Source organism: Pinus tabuliformis, chromosome 1_1, assembly GCF_031772625.1.
Source record: "Pinus tabuliformis cultivar Carrire ecotype Pingquan chromosome 1_1, CPIR1, whole genome shotgun sequence".
NCBI lineage: Eukaryota > Viridiplantae > Streptophyta > Pinopsida > Pinales > Pinaceae > Pinus > Pinus tabuliformis.
This window is the reverse complement of record NC_142297.1, coordinates 888,822,180-888,845,017: the sequence shown is the minus strand read 5'-3', so window position 1 is coordinate 888,845,017 and position 22,838 is coordinate 888,822,180. Positions and strand designations below refer to the sequence as shown.

At 33.3% G+C, this 22,838-nt stretch overlaps 1 pseudogene; it reads left to right on the top strand.

The window, feature by feature from the left end:
* Nucleotides 1–20,950: 20,950 nt before the first annotated feature.
* LOC149217233 (large ribosomal subunit protein uL15x pseudogene) lies at nt 20,951–21,378 on the top strand (annotated as a pseudogene).
* The last annotated feature ends 1,460 nt before the right edge of the window (nt 21,379–22,838 follow it).

The following is a 22,838-nucleotide window of genomic DNA, read 5'->3' as shown; positions in this document are numbered from 1 at the left end:
CATTTCATGCTTATAGCTATAAGGCACAAAAATTTCTATAACAGTTTCCCCCTAAAGTATGAGGCCGTTTATCGGGTGAAATGCTTTATTAGGAGGATCCAAAGTTCTTTCAATGTTGGGAGGAGACCTGTAATAAGATACAATACAATACATTATTTTTCATTCTATTTTCATGATCTAGCTGAGGCGGGCATTCCCATGCTCAGCTTTATAAATTCATTTTTATGTACATAGGACAGACAATTGTCTGATGGTAGACTGATGATTCTGATGAAATCATCATCCTTTTGGTAGGATGATTATCTGTTCTGCAATGTTGTACATGTCAATGTCTTTATTTTTCCTGAATATATATCGCAGCCCGGATGGATGAAACTAGATCCGGGGTCTTCAATCTCATCCGATCTTCACTCTAAGTACAAGTCGATCCATGTGAGAAATGTTTTGAAGTCGAACATGGAAAGACATCGTTTGATTACCAGTCAATGATGTAAACTATTAACAAGCGCGAGAGGAATCACCCATAATGATAATGACCCTCAAGGTACTGCAGTACAATTCACGTGGTGTGAATAAAGGACTTGGCTTCAAACACCACGCAAAATCTTTCGGTCGAAGGTCATTGATGTATACCTGTCGCCGGAAGTGAGAAACTTGCCATTGAGGCATGCAAGCTTCAAAGTACTGAAGGGGGTGTTCCTAGATCAACTTCTTGCATAATGAGCTGACGTCAACAAGAAGCGATCCGTCAAAGGAGGGCCTTAATGAATCCCACATCAATGACACGGAACGGAGCAAATGATTTTGATGGAGGTGAAAACGATCTGACGATATATGGTTCAGGGTGGCGGTCATGAAAGAATGAAGTATAATGTATGGTAGTGGATGGGACACGGTTGACTTCTCTGGATGACTTCTCTTGAACATATCGGCGACACTTATATGATGGATTGGTAGCATTTACCCCGAAGGTGGATGGTATGGTGAGACCATGGTGATGTGACCGGTGAATGAAACAACCCAACACGACTCAGGCACGGAGTGGAAGTGTCATGTTCAAGAGCGACTTGCTACCAATAAAGGTTCTTTGAGTTTCTTCCCAATTTTTCCCAAGTCATTGCTGACCAGTACCTCTTTATTTTTGTCAAGCTTGAGGAGGATAACATATGCTTGTTCTATAATTTGCCCTTCAGGCAAACCCATCGTTATGTTTTAACGAGCCTAGCGATAGTGAAACTCTTTCTCGTCTAAAGACAAGTTTGTCGCTATTAATTTTTTTAACGAGTCTAACGACAAAGATAACTCGGTCCTTTTCACTTTTAGAGATTCTGAAAAGGTAAATAAAGTTAACTCCGGAGTTCCTTTTTCGTCATCTAATCCCTTAAGTCCGAAAAAGTATAAAACAATACAGAAGGGATGAATTTTCGATAGTTTTAACGAGCCGAACAAAACAAGCGCTCGATCCTTTTGTGCAATAATCCCTCAGGTCCAAAAAGATTAAAATCTAGAGGAGGGATAGCACTTCCTGTCACTTTAACGAGCTGGAAGGCCAAAACTTGGCAATCTTTTCATATTTTACGAGTCAGATGAAAAGAGCTTAAAGAAGACTCGTCTTTTGAGGAACGAGTGATAAAATGGGTAGCAGCTGATTCTAGGTAAGGGTTGGAATTTTCCAATCACGACAGTGTCACAAGGATGGCTAGTGAAATCACTCTTCGCAGCTATTCCTCAAAATGGGTAAACAATCAAATGGAGGTGAATGATCGGCCAATGGAAAAGTGGAGGTGACGGTGCAAACATGACCAAGGCTTTAATGGCTGATAATGTTACATTCACGGTGGTTATTTACCGGAGGATAGTTCATTTTTTAACGAGCTTAAACGCGGGTTGAAACACTTGCTCGATCTTATGTTTATTTTTTAACGAGCATGAACTATGTGCTAAAACTGCTCGATAATCCAGTCATATGATAAGAATGTCTCATATAAAACGGCAACATTTAGATTTTTGCCCCACTTCCTTTCTTTATGCAAGTTAGGAAACGACTAATCCAAAAAACAGATAAATAATCGCTCTTTGCTTGCACTCCAACAAGGTTTGCATGCCCCCAGGTATAAAACAGAGTTTCAAGGTTACCTCTACTTCACTTCCGCCAAAACAATTGTTTTACCGAGAGAGGCCTACCTCTTACAGGTCACCCAAAGATTGTTCCATTAATCTTTCAAACAAAACACTTCTTCGGCGATGTCTACCGAGATAAACAAAGGTGAGCGACGATGCCCGCCAACTCACATAACTTTGACAAAAGAATCTTATTCTAGAATAACCCCTATCTCAATCACGGACGGGGTACAGATTAGTCATATTCTCCCGCGGAAACCTACCCTATACCCGAAGTTTTCCTGCCGAAGCAGACCAGGATGCATGCCCCCTGGGCTCCAGTCATATCCCTTCGAATTACTCGCGCTCATCGGGAGGACGGACCGTGGGTTGAGACATTTCTTCTGCGAAGAGACCATTTAGGGATGGTATATTACTATTTTCAATGCATGATCCGGGAAATGAAAGTTGGTCCACGAGCTTGACCACTCTTCCTTCGTGCGGAAAACACATTACTCTAAAGAGTGAGGAGACGATGGCTCCCATGCAATATATATAGTCTCGTCCAAGGAGTAGGTTATAATCCAAGGGTCCTTGAACGACCATCACGTTCATTTGAATAGTCTTCCCTTTCAATGTTATGGGCACATTGGGGAGGATCCCTAAAGGTCGACTGGTTCCTTTATCAAAGCCTGTCAGATTTCTCATCTCAGGCAAAAGCGATGGCGAACCAAGCGCTTTCCAAGCAATAGAGGAAAGGATACTCACAGATGCCCCCCATCAATGATGGTGCCAGCCATGACGATTCTGTATATTTGGACGATAATTCTGAATGGTATGCTTGCTGGTAAATGGGGTCTGCCTAGTTGATTCCAGTCGAAGGAGACAACTAGGTTGCTTGGAGGTGGGACCGAATAGACGGCCAGGTATCGCTCTGACGAACTTCCTTCCTACGATAAAGGAATGGGTGGATTGCCCCCGTGCTCATCGGAGTCTGTGTTGATGAAGAGAATTTGGATGGTGTCATCTTTATCCTCTTCAGTGACTGTATCATTCGAAGATAAAACCTCTGAAGGCAAGACCGGGTCAACTGCCGCCTTGACCTTTTGACTTTCGTCGGGTATGGATTCAGCCAGTTCATCTTCAATGACAGGCGCTTTAGCTGACCACTTGAGTGGGCCAGCTGGATTCTCAACTAACGAAGGACTCGGCAAGAGTTTTTTATATCCAGGAGGAAGTCGTAACGGTGAAACCGGACGATCATCCAAAACTCTTTTAGCTTCGTCTAAGAAGGGACAACGGTGGATGGCGTGATTGCCTTCACACAGTTTACATGGAGATCTAGCTCTCCCTTTTTGTCCTGGGACTTCACTTTCGCTAGTTGACGGTGTGCTTTCAACATGGCTATCAGAGGTTGACGCCACCGGATTGTACAAACGGGGAGACCAGTCCCTTAGTATCCGAGGGATGCAGGGACAATCTCTGTGAAAGTGGTCTCCCTTGCAAATGACACATGGCGATTTAGGCCTAGTCAGTGCTATGTGTTGATTTTCGTTAGATGACACTCGTTTGCCCCCAGTCGCTTTTGGCTCCTTCTTCTTCTTCTCTTTCTTCTTCTTTTCCTTCTTCTCCTTAGGAACTTGACTTTTGGCTTGGCCAGCCCCATCAAGCGAAGAGGAAGGAGGAGAGGCAGAATTAGAGGAGGTAGAAGGTTGGTGGGTAACTCTGGACTGGTCTAATTGCTGATTCGATTGTTCAGGAATAGTGGTGTTCTGAACGACATTGGTTGAGAAGAGCCAGACCGGCAAGCTAATTGTCAGTCCTGGAAGCGACAATGTGGCCATATGGGGCGCACCAACATCTCCCCAAGAGGAGAAGGGACTAGGGTTTCCACCAAGGGGAATTCCTTGGTTGGTAGGCTCCATTTTTTCAACCTAAAGATCAATGCAGGAAAAAGGGTATGAATATTCCGTTTAAAATAAATTTTAACGACGCTTGGACACAACTTGCTTTTTCAATTTTAAAGAGTCGAGAAAAAGCAAAAGATGACTCTAGTCTCCTTCGATTTTTAATGAGCCTGAAGTGACAAGTGCTCAGATGGACCTTTTCTGTTAAGGAGTTTGAAAAGGAACGAAAGGGACTGCTCTGGAGTTATAGGTAGAGGGTGTGCGAAACCAATCGCAAAACCGCAGAATACTTTTTAAGGTACGGGCAGTCAATCTTACCGAATGCTGTGTTCAGTGCATTGCGATCAGTAGGGCGACCGACACGACTTCCTATGGATAAAGGTTTTATGCCTATAGGGGTCTCCCAATATATACTCGACGGTACGTGGGAGCATAATCCGTACTGGCACTTATCTTCTCTCAAGAGGAATCAACCAACCATCAGTGAGGCCGACAGTCACCAGGTTTTACAACGTCGAAACACGTATCTAGGCTAGACCTCTATGTTGTGCGTGAAGTTATAAAGCATTGTTAAGTTCATTCAATTTATTTTAGGTTGAGCTTTCTTAGAAGTTTGCCTTTTTGGATCACCACGAGATGTAGATACAATTCCTAAATGCATTCTAAAGATGATAAGCAAGCTTTTATCTCTTTTCAACAATGAAAATCCTAGCTACAAGGGGAAAAGAAAGACACAATCTTTTCTCAAAGAGCAAAGAGCACACTGTAAATGCACTTTTCCTAAATCAAACCATACAAACTATCAATATGCAAATGCACAAATGCATGTATTTGTTTTCACTTTCTTAATATTGATGCCTAAAAAGAAAGTTGTTGTACAAATTTGAATTCGATTTCAAGTGAAAACACAAACAAGTTTCTTTTTGAAATCAAAAAGACGATTACGACACTTTATGATTTTGAAGTAAACACTTGCTTCGACACTAGAAATTCACAAATTCAAACCAAAAGACAAAAGTAAAAGCGCAATCAACTGTCAACAGCAAACAAATTTACTCCTAAGATCAAAACGACACTTACAACAGGTCTAGATCTAAGGGCGAAAGTATGACTAGTTTACTTTTGTAATGGGAAACTGCAAATGATGTAACAAATACACAAAAACAAATACAGTTTCTTTTATACAACTGAGGCAGAATTAAGGCAAAGAAAAGGGGTTTTCAGATAGGTACACACACTGATAACAGGCTACAAAAATCAGAGATAAAACTGAACAAAATGAAGCAAAGAACCACAGCTGCACAGGGCAAAGGTTGATCAGCGCACCTGTTGCACAGAGAAACTGAATTGCAGCGCAGGTAGCCCTCTCGGAACCTGCGTTGAAATGCAGAGTCTCTTCACAGAGCCTGCGCTGAAGCAGAAACGAGAATTGTCTCCGGGTTCTGGGTCACGGTTTGCAGTTTGATCTAAGGTTTTTGGTCGGATAAAAGCTATCAACAAGGTACAATTAGAAGGATGATTTAAAGGATGACTAAGAGCTATCACAAAGGGCAGTTAGAGCATTTGTGGATGAGCTGTTCAGATCATAAACAGGCCCAGTGAATGGACTAGAGTAGCAGATCTCTACTTTGCATTTGTAAATGGCAAATGCAGTTCGATTCGCCACTCCTAAGTTTATGAGAAGAACAACAATAGAAACACAAATAAACTAACTAGATACGATCCCCAGCGGAGTCGCCAATTTGTTGTTGGGAAAAGTATCTATTCAGAACGCCCCTATCCCACTCTAAGGTGTGACAGTGCCTTAGCAACAAACAAGGAAAACTACTTGAGTATTCTTCTTTATGAAATGTAAATGAAGAGGAAGGATGTAACTAACCTGTGTCTTGCGCTAGTTTGTTGATCCAATCGCTCCTCTCTTCAGTAGCTCCCAGCTCCCTGCTCCCTTACCAGCCCAGCTTCACTTAGTTCCTGCAAGATCACAGAAGAGAGAAACTACACAAAGATATAGATTTACATTCATAAAAAGCTCAGGATCAGATTAAGCTAAACATGCAAATATAACAAAGCATCATTGATACACAGCATGTAGGAGAAACTCAAATAATTTTATTGATATGATAAGAAAGTCCAAGAGGAGATACAACCAAGTGAGTCCCGATCCAGCATCTACCTCCCAGCAAAGGAATCCCTTCCTCACCTCCAACAAAGCATAAATCACCCAATGTACTAATCTCAATCTCAAACCAACAACAATTCTCTGCAAAGTACAAAATTCCAGCCTCTGGATCTCTGGGATGAGGGATCCATATATAGATGTAAGCAGAGAGGATGAGTCAGCTTATGTTTTGACTTGTGGCTTCTCTCTGTCAGTTCTTGCTTCCACTTGGAGACTGAGAGCCTCTTACTCATCACTGGTCAAATTCAATGAGGCAAGTGTCATTGGAGAAGATTCTGGAAGCTTCCATTGTCTCTCCACCTCGTTGAATGACTCTGCCACTTGTCATTTCCCGCTCAATGCACCTAGGTAGTGCATTCAAGTGCGTTGCAACGCACCTAGCCAGTGTATTTGGGTGCTTTGCAACGCAGGCAACTAGTGGAGCTTCTGAATTGATCCTGATTTGACTAGTTCTGAGTAGTTTCTGGTGAAGAACTTTTGGGAGAAGCTGTCATTGGTTGACCTTGTTCCTTTAGGGGCAGGAACAACACTTTTAGGGACTTTGGATCCCTTGGATTATGGACATTTCATGCTTATAGCTGTAAGGCACAAAAATGTCTATAACACAACCAGTGTGGTTCATCGTCAGGACAAGTTGAAGAAACAGATCCAGCTTAGCAGTTTAAATAGACAAAGCAAAGCCCCCAACGGTTAAAAAGACTAACAGCTACTTTTGACTAAGTACCTTAAAAAATGCTACCCGGGGGGGACGAGTCCTTTAAATAAATTAATATTGTGATAAAAATATTAAAAATAATTAAAAAATATATAACAGTTATGTTCAATTATTACCTAAAAATAATTCACGTTAAAAGTTAGTTAAAGACAAATAACTAAAAATCATATCTAAGGGGAAAAAATTACCCTAGAGGGGGATAGTCCCTCAAATAATAATAATAAATAATTAAAAATTATTTTTAAAATAAATAAACAAATATGTTCAATTAGTAAAAATAATTTATAAAAATAGTTAGTTAGAGATAAATAATTAAAAATTATATCTAAGGGAAAAAATATTTCTCATAGAGGGACCAATCCCTTAGAATAAATAAAATAATTATGTGAAATATTTTTATTTTCACATAATTATTTTATTTATTCTAAGGGATTGGTCCCTCTATGAGAAATATTTTTTCCCTTAGATATAATTTTTAATTATTTATCTCTAACTAACTATTTTTATAAATTATTTTTACTAATTGAACATAATTGTTTATTTATTTTAAAAATAATTTTTAATTATTTATTATTATTATTTGAGGGACTGTCCCCCTCTAGGGTAATTTTTTCCCCTTAGATATGATTTTTAGTTATTTGTCTTTAACTAACTTTTAACATGAATTATTTTTAGGTAATAATTGAACATAACTGTTATATATTTTTAATTATTTTTAATATTTTTATCACAATATTAATTTATTTAAAGGACTGGTCCCCCGGGTAGCATTTTTTAAGGTACCTAGTCAAAAGTAGCTGTTAGTCTTTTTAACCGTTGGGGGCTTTGCTCTGTCTATTTAAACTGCTAAGCTGGATCTGTTTCTTCAACTTGTCCTGACGATGAACCACACTGGTTGGTTCGAAACGCATCGACAAATGATGGCTCATGTGATCTTCGCCGAAAGTTTTTTGTAAACGAGTTGTTATTGAATTAAAACATATTTTTCAATATAATTTTGGTTTTTTTTGTTCACGTCATTCAAAAATATGCATATCGTGTTATCTGTTTAGGTCTATTCAAAAGTATGCACATCGAATGTGTGTAGAATAGGTATAAGTTTGATTTAAATTTGCTTCCACTTCCAACCAATGACCAAAATTTAAATAAATTTATAAAAAAATAAAATTAAAAATAATAGTTTTTACTTTTCTTTAAAAATATATATATAAAATTATTAATTATTTTAATATTGATTTTATTAATATCTTTTTCATTTTAAATTATAATTAAATTGTATCAATAAAATATATAAAAATATATAACATATTTAATATTAAAAATACAAATGTATATAATTTTATTTAATTTAATTTTTTAAATTTAAAATATTTAATTCCACTTTATACATATTTTAATAAATCAACTAATTATTTACTAATAATATTGACAAAGTTCATTGCTTAAAAAATATCTACATTGTCAAATTATATTATTAATATTAATATTAATATTATTATTATTATTATTTATTATTATTATTATTTAATTAGGATGGAGAGTATCAAATTAGATTATTAATATTATTATTATTATTATTATTTAATTAGAATGGAGAGTTTAAAAATGCAATTTAAGTTGGATTTTATTTATATCAAAATTATAAGTTAATAAAATAATATTAACAAAATTGGTAAAGGAAGTATTTTTGTACTAAAAACTTATGTGAAAACTCATATATTTACACAGTAGGAATATTATAAATTTAATATATTTATGTGCATTAATAGGTGAACGCAAAGTGGAAATATTATAAATTTAACATATTTATGTGGATTAATAGATGAACGTAAATGTGGAATGCTTGATACCGAAGAATTAGTTACAAATTAATTTCACATTTGTGAAACAAAAATGACATTGAAAATAAAATAATGATTTCAATATCCCTTCCATTGAATGAATATCATTATTTTATTACATAACATTAATAAGTAGTTATTAAAATGGCTTAAAAGAGACTATGAAAATAGGAGTTTTTTTTATTGGGTTTTATGTGTAGATATAACCACAAAGAAAATACGTGAAAATAAAAACAAGAGAAGAAATGATCTAAGATAAGCTAAGCTAGTCGTTCATTCGAGGACGAAAGGGAGAGCGTTTTGGCTTGGGAGAGTGTATTCCTATCTTCTGACCATGTGAAAAACAAGGAGAAACCTATACAGGTAAGTGCACTATGTTTTGTTGAGAAGACTTCTTATGCCCAAAGTGAATTATATTACTTTTTCATAAAATATTTCCACAGTTATTATGTGCATAGATATAGAATAAAAGTATTTATTTGGTCATTCATGGATTCTATGTGGAAGATACATAAAATTACCTATATTGAATTTTGCAAAATTGAAAAAATGGTGATATTTCTTAAGAAGAATATGGGTGAACTTTAGACATAAAAAGTAGAGAAACATGTTATTGATAAATGATAATAATTATATATTTTTTTGAAAAGAGCATGTGCACATAAATAATAATAGAATTTCCAGAAAATAATTTTTGCACATAATTAATAATTATTGCATTAGTTACACGGAAATGAATTTCATGTAAATAAACAATAGTTATTGTATAAGTTTTTGGAGAATTATGTGTTGTGTTAGTTATTTCTAAAACAATACTTTCTTTTGGAAGGATAATATGTCTTTTATCATGTAGTAAGAGAATTATATATATATATATATATATATATATATATATATATATATATATATATATATATTATTCATATATTCTTTTACTACATGATAAAAGACATATATATATATATATATATATATAAAATGCAGTAAGAGAATAATTTCATGAAAAATAACATATAAGTTGCATGCAAGAAAAACTAGCTACTACGCATTTGAATCTTTGAAAAATTAGTATGTGTTTGCATACATGAAGGTATAGGTACTATGTTTTTAATTATATGATAAAAAACAAATATGCATAGACAAATGTATTCAATGCATAAGAATTATGTATAGATAGACTTTTATAGTAAATACAAATATTCTATGCATTAGAGATATGCATATATAAGTTTTATATTGAATGAAAATAATCATTGCATGAGAAAAACACATGTGAACATTGCACATAGAAGTTGGAGAAGTAACATTATTCTTTTCAAAAGTTCATGTGATCGCATTCTATTATGTTTGAACTATTAAAAATAAATAAATAAGACAGAATATTACATTAAATTTCTTCAAAATAAATGTGGTTTTGTGTGCAAAGATAGAATAACTATTGAGGTATATTTCTTTAAAATAATATACAATTTGTATTAGTTTCTTGAAAAGAACAACATGTACCTAAATGCAAATAAATAAGAGTTATATGACAAAGTCATGGAAAAATGACATGTGTGAGATGCACAAAACAATAGCCATCATGTTAATTTCTCTTAGGAAGAATATGTATTTATTTTCCACAAAATTCTTGAGGAAGAGATAGGTATTGCATGTATAAAAGAATAGTTAGATTGTGATAAGCTTTGCATGCAGGAAAGGAACAATTAATAGGTTTAGAAAATGAATATATATATATATATATATATATATATATATATATATATATATATATATATATATATATATATATTGCATGTAAGAAAATAATAATTAAATGTGTTAGGATTCTTAGAAATGAAATATTGCATGCATGGAAAAGAATAATTAGTATGTTAAATTTTTTTGGAAAGGATTATGTTTAACATGTGGGAAGAATAGCTATTATGTTTGTTATTTTACATGCACAAGAATAGTATATTTTATGTTAGCTTTTCTTTGGGAATATTATTCATTTGCAAACAACATTATGCTACTTTTTCCTTTGGAAAGATTATGCATTTGCATACAAGATTATTTTAGCTTTATTTTGGAAAGATTATTCATTTGTGTGTAAGATTACATTGGATTTCTTTTGAGAAAAGATTATATATTTGCATGTTATTGTGAAAAGATTATTTATTCGCGTGGAAAACAATAGGTAATGCATTAGTTTCCTTGAAAAGAATAATGACATTTGTAATGGTTTTTCTTTGGAAAAGAATGTGGACTCATGTGTGAGGGGAATAACAGTTTAGCTCACTTTGTATATAGACGTGCTTGATAGTTATATCATTTTATTAATGTGTGTGCAATGATGTTAAAGAAGGCATGACATGATATTTTTTTTTGTTTTACATATGCACATGAATAGATGTTGAAGAATGATAGATAAAGATTAATTATTCATTTATTAGTACTTTAAGTAATCATGATATCAAATTTGGTTGACGACAACAACTGTAGGGAAGGATGGTGACATATGAAAGGGAAAGATTATGTTTGACTTTGTTACTGATAAAGGTCCATGTACATTGAGTAAATTTAGTTGCAGGATGATCCATTGATGGAACAACCAAGCCCTAAAGACCTAATGTTCAAGGCTTTGCGGGTGAATGATATCATGATAATTGTAATAGCTTATAACTAGTTATGTTACATTTAAGATGATATTTCTTTGTAGTATTCTATGGCAATAGTTAAGAGGTGGACTCCCTTCTAAGGAATTGAGTGAAGGGTGAATACCCTCACAATCATTTAATAAAAATTAAACATTTCTCGCTTTTGACCCTATGGGATTTTTAAGGTATATCAGTGTCTAATAATGTGGTTACCTAGAATTTTTATGATGTTGATTCTTTGCATGATGTGATATTTACTTTATCATGTATGTGACAGACTAACCTAGTTAAAAAAATCATTAAAATGATGCAAAGTTACATCAAGGAGCTTACGATAATATGCCACAGCAATGGCAGTTTATCTAATGGTTAACGAAGGAATACATAAAAGTACATCAGAAAGTTACACATTGGCAAATATTGTAAAAAGAATTCTAACTTCATGCATTTTCAAGCGATGTTACTGGTGGATGTTACAGTAAAGGTTAAATTTTGTGATAGATAGTTTACATCATTTTTTAATATTTATTTATTTATAAATGGTTAATTAAATTTTTACAAAATAATATTATTTAATTTAATTTTTAAAATTTCTTTAAAAAATATGGCATTTTTAGAAACTTGAATGTTTTTTATTGGTATTTTAAGAATTAGTAATATGGTTTATCATGACAATTTTGTGTGAATGAAAATATGGAAAAACAAGAATTTGTTAATATTGAACATTAATTCTAGGTATTTTTACAATGGATTTCAATATGATATGGAATGATAAAAGAGAGATAAATGAAGTATCTTCTCTCTCTCTCTCTCTCTCTCTCTCTCTCTCTCTCTATATATATATATATATATATATATATATATATAGAGAGAGAGAGAGAGAGAGAGAGAGAGAGAATATTTATGTATATGTATTTGAAATTTGAGTTTGTGGAATGTTATTTATCAAGGAAAGTATAATGCATATGTTTAGTACAAACATGATGAAATTTTTCAAAACTTGTACATGGATCTCAAATCCCTAGGCATGGTCACTAGAGGAAGCATGAACGTTACTCTTTAAAGGAAGTTTCCAACCATCTATGGCTAAGGAATATGCCTTAAACAATAATAGATGACGTCCCAAGGATATCATTGGGTTATGATTGGGAATGCCATTACAAGTAGGTAGTTTTTAGTAGAAGGTATATGTCTTAAGACCTTTGAAATTGTTTAAGGAAAAATGGCATGCCTTATATCCCAATAAATATCTAATACATACATAGCCATTTTTTATACCTTAAATCACTATGTACGCCCAATAAAGTATATCCTTAGTCCTTGAGAAAATATGTTAGATTTCTCAAATGGTTTTGAGAATTGTATGGGACTTAAAGCCTTGATACAATTCATGGGGGAATCCTAATCCTTATCTAAAGTACAAAATTTCTAGGCATCAACACCACCATAGTAACCATTGAAGGTCTCAACCAACTTATTGGACTTTAAGGGTCGTAATTGACACCCCCGATTGTCGTGATTCACACCCAAAATCATTGGGATGTTTTGACAAGTAAATGTATAGGTTTTAGGCCTCTGGATATGGAAAATAATAACATGTTCAACCACCACAAAAGGTCATTTCTAGCATATTTTTGGTTTGTGGATGGGATAGTAAACATTATGAATTTTTGAATATTATTTATGAATGATTATAGCTTATAGAAGGTGAATATAACAAGAAAAAGGTCTCAACCCTAAAAGAATCTTATAGGTTTTCTGGGCTAAGGATAACACCATGAACCACCTCTAACTAGTTATATAGGTACCATTGAAATTTCTAAATACTAATTATGGCTCTTGAGTCATTATATATGGTCAAGACAACAAATATGAACCTTAGACCCTAAAATAAGCTTACATCCATCGAAAGGAAAAAAGAATGCCTTGAAAAACCACACATGACCACCTAAGTGTATCCTTTACATATGGTTAGGAATTTTGATACCACTAGGTAGTTTTGAGAAGTAAGTATATGTCCTGAAAGGGTGAAAATTATATAGGGAACAAAGCCATATCTTAGGTCCTAGTAAGTGGTTCAAGGAATACAAATAAATTAGTAATGCTTTGAAGCACAACACATGAATTATAGATAGACTTTTTGACCTTTAAGAAAGGATATTGATTCCATAATAATTCTTTGAGCATTATGTATCGGTCTCAAGGACTTAATGTGGTTGAGGAAGAGATCCTAATACTAAACCAAAGTACAAATATTTAAGAACTCGAGGGAAAACATAATTTCTTAAACCATGACATTTGAATTTTCAAGGATTTTGGAAATGTTTAGAGCTCAAGTGTCACAAATGACAACTCAAAACTACCATAGGCGACCTCTTAAGGGGATCTTTGGCCTTTGAGTGGGAATATGGGAATTGTTAGGGAATTTTAAGAATTAGGTATCAATTTTAGTTCTTTGAATGTGATGAGGGGGGAAAGCCAAGAATTAGGTCCTAAAGGAAGTCTCTAGAAATCTAAGGCAAAAGAAAAGATGATGAACCAACTTAAAGTGCATTTCTACATAATCCTTGTCTTCAGATGAAAATAATCATAATTATGACCTCTTATCCTGAATCATGAGTTTCTAGATCCTAGATATAATTAGGGGAATAAACACAAAAGAAGGCCCTAAATCAAGCTTCTATGCTTATGGGGCCAAGAAGGACACCTTGAACCACCAAAAATTACCCCTTGAGGGAATCATTTTCCTAAAATCAGGTATATCACATCGTTAACATCTTTTAGTACTAGGTATAGGTCTTAGGGCCTTGAACATGGTCAATGAAATAAAAATGAGCCTTATTTTGTAAAGGGAGCTTATATCCATCCAAAGCTAAGAATGTTGCCTCATACAATGAGTGACATGTCCTTCTTGGGGGTATGCTAGCATATGATGAGGGATGTTAGTGCCACTAGTTGGTTTTAAGTAGTGGGTATCTATCCTAAGCTTTTCGAAATGATCTATGGTAGAATTACATGCCCTATGTTATAGACCAAGCTTTGAGACATTTAAAGGCATCATAAATGCATCAAAGTAGTTCGACTGACCTATGAATGTTATAGTTGGCTTCAAAGAAAGCATTAAAATGTCTAAAATTTTTAGAGGCTATCTTTTGCAACCCATTGTGACAAGTTTTTCCTTATATTTCTTGCAAAAACCTTGATATTCAACAAGATTTCTACATTTTGAGTTAACTATAGATCATTGAAATGTTCCTTGCAAAGTATTGTTAAATAATTAAGTTCTAATAGTGAAACAAAGATATTCCGTTTCTTGAAGATTATTAGTATTTTTGTAAATTAGATACAAAATTAGATGTAGAAGAATTGGGAGGATGAATATAAAATAGAGGTTATTTTTGTTGTTCCCAGTGAAAAATTACAAAATAGAAAAATAGCGTCCAAAAATATTTTGATTTAATAAACCAATTATGCAATTGCCTTGAAATGAAAATTAACGTAATCAAAGATAACAATGATAACATCTAATTTCCATTTGAATAAATTGTCACAACTTAATAATGAAGAATCGAAAGGTATTTTTTTTCTCAACCTTTCATTTAGTTGTGGATAGAATTAGATCTCTTTTTTTTGGCTAAAGAAGCGGTAGTGGGCAATGAAGGTCCTTTATTTTATGCAAAAACAAATGAAGAAATAATATATAGTTATTGTGTTGGAAATTAAGAATGTTTCTCTAAAACCTAATGGTGATGTAATAAATAATGTTGTCTTAATCATTTATTTAGAATTTTATCGTGCCCAACGCCATATAAAAGAGGCTGAAAATGGTGACTATATTAAAATATTTTTTTAATACAGATGTAAAAGTTATCATCTCTTAGTTTTCACGCTAGGTGTTTTCATGTTAGCAGTGGAGATAACTAACATGCAGATTAATTCGTCATTCCACTTAAAATTACTCACTAGTGGGTAAATCAAAATAGTTTTAAAAATACTACAAACTAAATTATTTTATTAAAATTTAAAATAAATTAAAAAAAAATGAAACTTAAAAAACATTATATAAAAATGAATAATAATGAGGCAAAATAAGTGTATCTATATATATATGCAGAAAGAATCAGATGTATACAGTCATAAGATGTCCATTTAACTTACACATCGAATAATATCTCGTTAGTAATTTTAATAAATTATTAAAATATATAATAAAATTGCAATTTAAATTACGAAAACTATATCTCTTTCATGTATTTTCTCTTTACATTAGGATAAGTCTAGTTATTAGATGTCGACCACTAACATCAACAATAATCCAAAAGCTGGGCTCGACGTGGAGAAGTTATTCCAAATTCTACGATGAACATTATCTCTCTCTTTGACGTCGGCATGACAGAGATTGTCCTCCACTTTGAATGTTGAATTTCACTCAGCCCGGCAGGGTTTATATTTCTAGTCACTGCTTATGCTTGTGATTATAAACACATTAATGAGTAACTAAGCAGAGCATGATTAGAGCATGACTATAGGTTGAAAGTAATGTTTTTATGTCATGTCTAATTGTTATTGTGAGTTTTTAAAAGTTAATCTAGAAAATGTTGATTCTTAGTGGAAAATAGAAATATCTAAAACTTCATCTATAAGATTAAAATGAATGAGTGTGTAGATTAAAAAAAAAGATTACTGCATTCTATTCTGGTGTGTTTTGTGTCAAATTTGTGTGCGTTGTGCCATCAAATAACACCATATCTGGACATTTCTCTTATGCGGAGAATTGGATGACACTGAGATGCCATTTTTGCAGACCCGCGGTAAGTGATCCTCTTGGAGAGGTTTTTGTAAGCATTGCCAGGGAAATGTAGTTCCCTACCCGGCTGCAAACACTTCAAGATCTGACAAAATCATGATGAAGGGATTTCTCGTTTGAATGCTCTGCATGGCGGATTATGTGCATACGACAGTCAATTCCCTGCCTTTGGATGGTTCCCGTCAATACTTCTAGTGTCAGAAGTCGAGCCCAACTTCCTGCAAATCGATATCAACAACGTCCCTCTTAAGTCGATTGCAGATTTCCGGAATATTCGGGGAATCTGCAATCTACTTAACCTCACCGATCAACGACAAGTGCAGCAACTGCTTCGGTGGGAGCAGGTGGTTACAATTTAATGGACGACGAGTTGGAGATATATGTAGTTACGACATATCAGATTCAAATGGCTCTTAGTTGGGCAGCAGCGGACCGTTTTACAAAGACCGCTGAGTGAGGATCGTTTCCTCGGCTTATTCATCCCATAGCTATCCGAGACAAGTGCCCAAAGCACTGTGGATCTATGCTTTGCGGGTCCCCTTCGAGTAGTAAAAGCTTCAAACAAGAAGTTGTGATGGTATGCTCAAATTTACAGTCTTGGAATAGCCTCCTGCAACATTTGCTGAATACACTCTAAGGGGTGTATCGATCAAGACGGTTAAGTCATCTCTCTCGCTAATGGATTCATTGTGAGCAGACATAGTGGCAGCAAAATATTGTATTTTTTATGGTCATGTGTAGAAGATTCTTGTTTGTTGGGTTTCTGTTCTATTGTTCAATTACATTGGTGTGCAAAGCTATCATGATTTTATTTCTAAAATTGAAATACCAGTGAAGGAGCAGAGAAGAAATTTTCCAAGTTAATGGTTTGCAACATTCTTTGAGAGAATGATGAAAAATAAGAGCCCAATAAATTACTCAAATAAATTTTAAATATATATATATATATATATATAATATTTATATTAAAAAATTTATTTTAATTTTGAGTCAATTTACATTTAAGGCCAAAATCAATACATTGTGAATGCATTATTACCTGCTACAACAAAGAATAATAAACAACTCGTAAATAAATATTACAGTGGGTAATTAATAAACTACTTTTATATATTGTAGTTTGTAATTAATAAACAAATCGTAAATACTGTAGTTTGTAATTATAAATAAAAGCAAATATTTTAATTACTTGAAGTATATAATTTGTATAAAAAATTTAAAAGGAAAATAAATTCCAACTTTTCATACATTAATATAAAAAACAACAAATAACAAAAAATAATCATACAAAGAATAATTATAATTAAAAAAAAAAAACAAAAACCATTAAAAAATAAGTATCTATGTATTAAAAAGATTAGTCATATATTCCTCAAAACTACCGAAAGGAATTCAATATCTAAAAACACATTATTGACTTGATTACGGTGAATCTGTTATATGTTAATGTGTCTTGTCATTTTAATTTGGTGCTTCAAGAACATTAGTTATAGATTTTCTTCATATGTATGAAAGTGTATATGTTAAAAAGGTCAGTTGTAAGCTTAATATATAGATAGCTTACTTATATAACTAGAAGTATATGTATTTTGATGCATATTACTAGGATGGAAACATGTCCATAGATATTAGGCTATTCTAGTAATTATGTTTTAAATCGAGGACAAGTGATATCTCGAAGATGTGGTGGTGAATAAAGAGTGATGTTTGCGAGATTCCAAAGTGGATGAGTATTGATGTAGTTGTTACTGTAAGTCCCTAGGCGTCAGTCTCAAAGGTGTTGATTACTATGTAGTGAGTTGGAGTCATGATCTAGATGTATCTAAATAAATGCATTATATCTTATATATCTAATTGTTGTGATGAATATTTTATTTTATATATGTTATGCCATTGCTCTATGTACTTATCTCTTAATCTCAATTTCTGCTCTATGTACTTATCTCTTAATCTCAATTTCTATAGTGATAAAGAAGAATGAAGCTATTTAACCTATGATGTGGAAAGCACTTGTCTCTATCACTTTTTCATTCATATTATTGTTAATGATCAGAATCGATAGTTAGGTTCAGCTCAGGAGTAAACAACGTGACATTCCAATGAATAGTGTGGCATGTTATATTCATCTTTGCCCGTAAATTTCGGCTCTGTAATCTCAGTTAATTAGTACAATCCTATCAGAAATCGACATAAGCTCAGGGCGATGTATGTAGTGCTTACCAAGAGATATAAATCTTCTATTTGATGAACACATTCCTTTAACAACCGATTTCATGAATGAAGTGTCATTGTCCTTGTTGTAATGTGGAGGTGGTTTCATACATTAAAGAAGATGAGAGAGTGACATTTAAGTCTCGGATATGGGAACTGCTCAATGAATTATACACAGCACACAACTACCCACATGTTATGGGATTTCATAGTGGCTGTCGATGCCGCTATTGGCGGTGTTCATTGAATTCAAAGAAAGAAGATCTAAGAATATAACAGACTGTAATACAAGTTCTCTGCGTGTTTTACTATGAAACAGTAAGGATGGACCATATATAAGTTTGTTTGAATCCTCATTCCGGATGGGTATTAATTTGGAGGCTAAATTTTTGTTATCAACAGCTAATCTTTATCTTATGCTGTGGAAATAAAATAATTTCTTGCATGTAAACGGGATTTCAGACTCACTATTTTGTTTTCTCTCGAAAGCTCCAATCTCACTGTTCACTCACTGTTTTGGTTGATCTTGGCATCATCTCACTGAAACCCCATTCTCGGTAGAGGTCTGCAGCTAGCTCTATAACAGGATCATTCTAGATTAGAAGAAGAAGACCGCTGGAACTCGCAGGATCAAATTTGTACTATAGCTTTGAAAGTCAAAATAATTATTCAGTTTGAGATTTGCAGAAGGGTTCACGTATGCATCATGCAAGCCCACGTGTCTATTCTTATATCATATGTTTTTTTATTAGTTTTTTTTATTATTATACTTGTTACAAGCAATGGTATTACTTATTCAGTTACCTTTTTCCTCGTATAATTGTTTGTTTTTGAACACAAATTTATGTTGTTTGTCTATATTTTAATATTAAGAGTTTCATTTTTGTTTGTTGAGGTTTTATTATAGGTTGTTTAGTAACTTTAATTTTTGTTAGTTATTAATTTTTCGTTTTTATTTTATTTTATTTTTTTATTTTTATTATTTTTTTCTTTTTTCTATTATTTTCATTTTATGACTTATAATTTTTTATACATATTTTCAATATAAGGTGATATATGTATGTAAGTTTGGCAAGACTATATTTTTATCATACTAAGTTTATCACTCCGATCAGGGCAAGGACCGCAGGGAGAATTGAACCAATGACTTCACCTCAACGGGTGTCTTGGGTAAACACCCAATCACCATCTATCTAAGAACCTGTGGACAATGTGACTAATTATTATATTAAAAAAATATTTTAATAAATTTAATTATACAAAAATTATATATATATACCATAAACATATATTAAAGTGTATATATGTGAATATAAATAATATTAATTAATCATATTTCTTAATTTTTAATAATTGTATTTAACAATATAATATTTTATTAATTGTTTTATTTTTGCGTTTATTATTTTTTAATTTAATTAAATTATATTTAAACTAAAAAATAAGTACTAACTATTCTATAACCTCTATTAAAGTCAATATTTTTTTACTGATTATTGTTTAATTGTAAAAATAATTTCCTATTATATCACCTATTGATCTAGAATGTATACGAATCTTTGAGAAAGCATCGTGGACCTCTCATGAATCTTCCAGATAACTAGATCTTCGATACATTTTTTCCACTCACTTATAAAACAATATTCATATCCGGAACTTTTGATTAGCACTTTACCTTCTTAATATCGGGATCCTAGATAGTTAAATGTCTTTGCAAAGATATTTAATATTAATTAAAAAAGTGATATTTTATGAAAACAAAAATTCTTAAAACGTGTTGTTCAAGACACATCTGATTCCGTAATAAAGCATTATGTGTGGATCACTTTGCTTCCCATACAGTGGATGTTCAAATATATTTTGAACTTGAAATCATTATATGGATTTGGATGATTGTGAATGCTTAACATGGTTGGATGTTGATGCTTATATACATGGTAAATTTTAGGGCAAATTATAGTTTAAAGGTGAAATTTGAGGGATTTTACATTTTAAGAGGGTGAAATTTTTATTAAAAATCCTTTTCATATAGTTAGTTTTAATTTTATTTTAAAAATATTTTTTTTTTTTTTATTTTAGCCCAAAATAAAAAATGACTGGATAAACTAACTGAACTTTCATTTGGCTGGATTCGTTGGTTTTGGGAAATCGTATTCTCTTAAAATTGCTGAATTTTGATATTTGACCCTGGTTTGGGAGATTAAAATCGCCATATTTCTGATTTACAATTTAGTTTTTCTGGTTTGGGAGTGGTTTGTGAGGGTCCATTTGGTCCTGGCTGGTTAAATTTGTTTTGAAATGGAGGGCGGAGGTTAATTTGTTTTCAAATGGAGGGCGGCTCCCTGTTTTCATGGATTCAACCCCTTGTTTTCACGAATTCCAGATTCATCTTGTAAACTTTTTTCCTTTCCATTAGTGCAAATGAAATTAGGGTTTTGTTTTAATATCATAAAACCCCATACATGTTCGAGGGGTGCCTTATTCTATTGAGGAAGAAAGGGCCAGAGGAGAGGACGGCAAGACAGGGTAAAACAGAGCAGAGGTTTGTAGGATGACGACCAAGTTAAAGAAGAACAGGAAGAAGAGAGGGCACGTGAGTGCAGGCCATGGGCGTATAGGCAAGCACAGGAAGCAATCGAGTGGTCAGGGTAACGCTAGGGGTATGCATCACCACCGTATTCTCTTCGACAAGTACCATCCTAGCTACTTCGGCAAGGTTGGCATGAGGCATTTCCACAAGCTCAAGAATCACTATCACTGCCCCATTGTTAATATTGACAAGCTATGTTCTCTGGTTCCCAAGTATGTCAAGACCAAGGCCACTGTCAACAATGTCCCATTAGCCAATTCAGGTATTTTAAGGTCTTGGGAAAGGGCAAGCTGCCCTGGCAACCTATCATAGTCAAGGCCAAGCTTATTTCTAAGTTGGCTGAGAAAAAGATCAAGGAGGCTCGAGAGGAAGTCATGTTGACCGCCTGAGTGGAGTTTTATTATTTTTTGGGTTCTAGTGTTTTAAGGGGATTCAGGCTTTTAACCTTAGCTTTCAGAATTTTTATATCTATTAATTTTTTGGGTGCTAGTGGACAGTGTTCTATAAACCCTTAAAATTTGTATGGATTATGTTATGTCTGTCTTGTGTTTTACTGAAGATTTTGTTATAGATCGTTACTTTTAGTGCCGACATCATTTTTCTATGTCATGGTTTGCAGTCATTTTGAACTGGTTCGCGAGAATATTAATCAGTTGGTATATTTGAAAATGTCAATGCTAGATATTATTTTACGAAAGTAAGGCCATTTATGAGTTTAAGAATGTTGGAATTTTGGGCTGCATGATTTTTCAAGATATTTCTGATCATGTGAATGTAAGGCATCTTCTGAATGAGGCTTTTCTTGACCTACACGTTAGGATAAAATGAAATAAGCCAAAGCCGGCAAAATATATGGACATGGCCCAAATTTTGCATGATTCAGTCGAAGTTGATCAATGTTGATAGTTATTTCAAATCATTTTATCCAACAAAACATTGTGGACTGGAAAAATAATTTGGCCCAATGGATTTGAAGTCCTCAAATATTAAAGACATTAGCTCCATGGATTATATGAAAAAGATCAAATGGCTTGGCTTACTAGTTACACTGATACAAGGTGTCGTTTATTTTTCCATGAATGCTTGTTGAGTATATGTAAACTGTATCTGCATTGCAATGTTTCATGGTATCAGAGCTAAAAGGTAGATGGAACCAAGATGTTTAAAACGGTATTGAGTCAAAACTTTCTAATCTTGTAGAGATCTGTAACTCTTGATAACTTTTGGTGAAAGGTCGACTATTTTAGTTTTAGACCCACTATTTTAGCTTTAGACAATTTTTCGATTGAAGATCTATTGGATTTAGATAAGTCGACGGTTATGGATAATTTTTTTACCAAGCTTTTTTCTAATATCCCGAGTTATCATTTACAAGTCAATTAGGAATATTATTTGGTCGCATTGTTATGCTATTGTGTTGCATGTCCATATATGTAAGTTAGATAAGGCATTTAATGCTTCACCCTCCACCTGTGTAGTATGCACATCTGTTGTAAGGAGAATTCTAAGGAATGTAGCGTTTATTGCTTGGTAGCATACAACCATTTTGTTAATGACTAAATTGCTGGTAGTTTGACGCTTCTTGGCAGCGTACAACCATTTTGTTAATGACTAAATTGCTAGTAGTTTGACGCTTTTTATTGAAACAAAATCCATCAATGCAACAAAAACTTTTACTGGCATTTCTTTTAAAAGTGTTTCCGAGTTCCGTTTATGTTGGAGTTTTAGATGTTTCCAGAAGTTGATACATATGGTCCAAATTCCACCTACACCATCTTTAATAGGAATTATTTAGATGCATTGTAATTTAATATCTGAACTTATTGGTTCTACTTCTGACCTAGTTCTC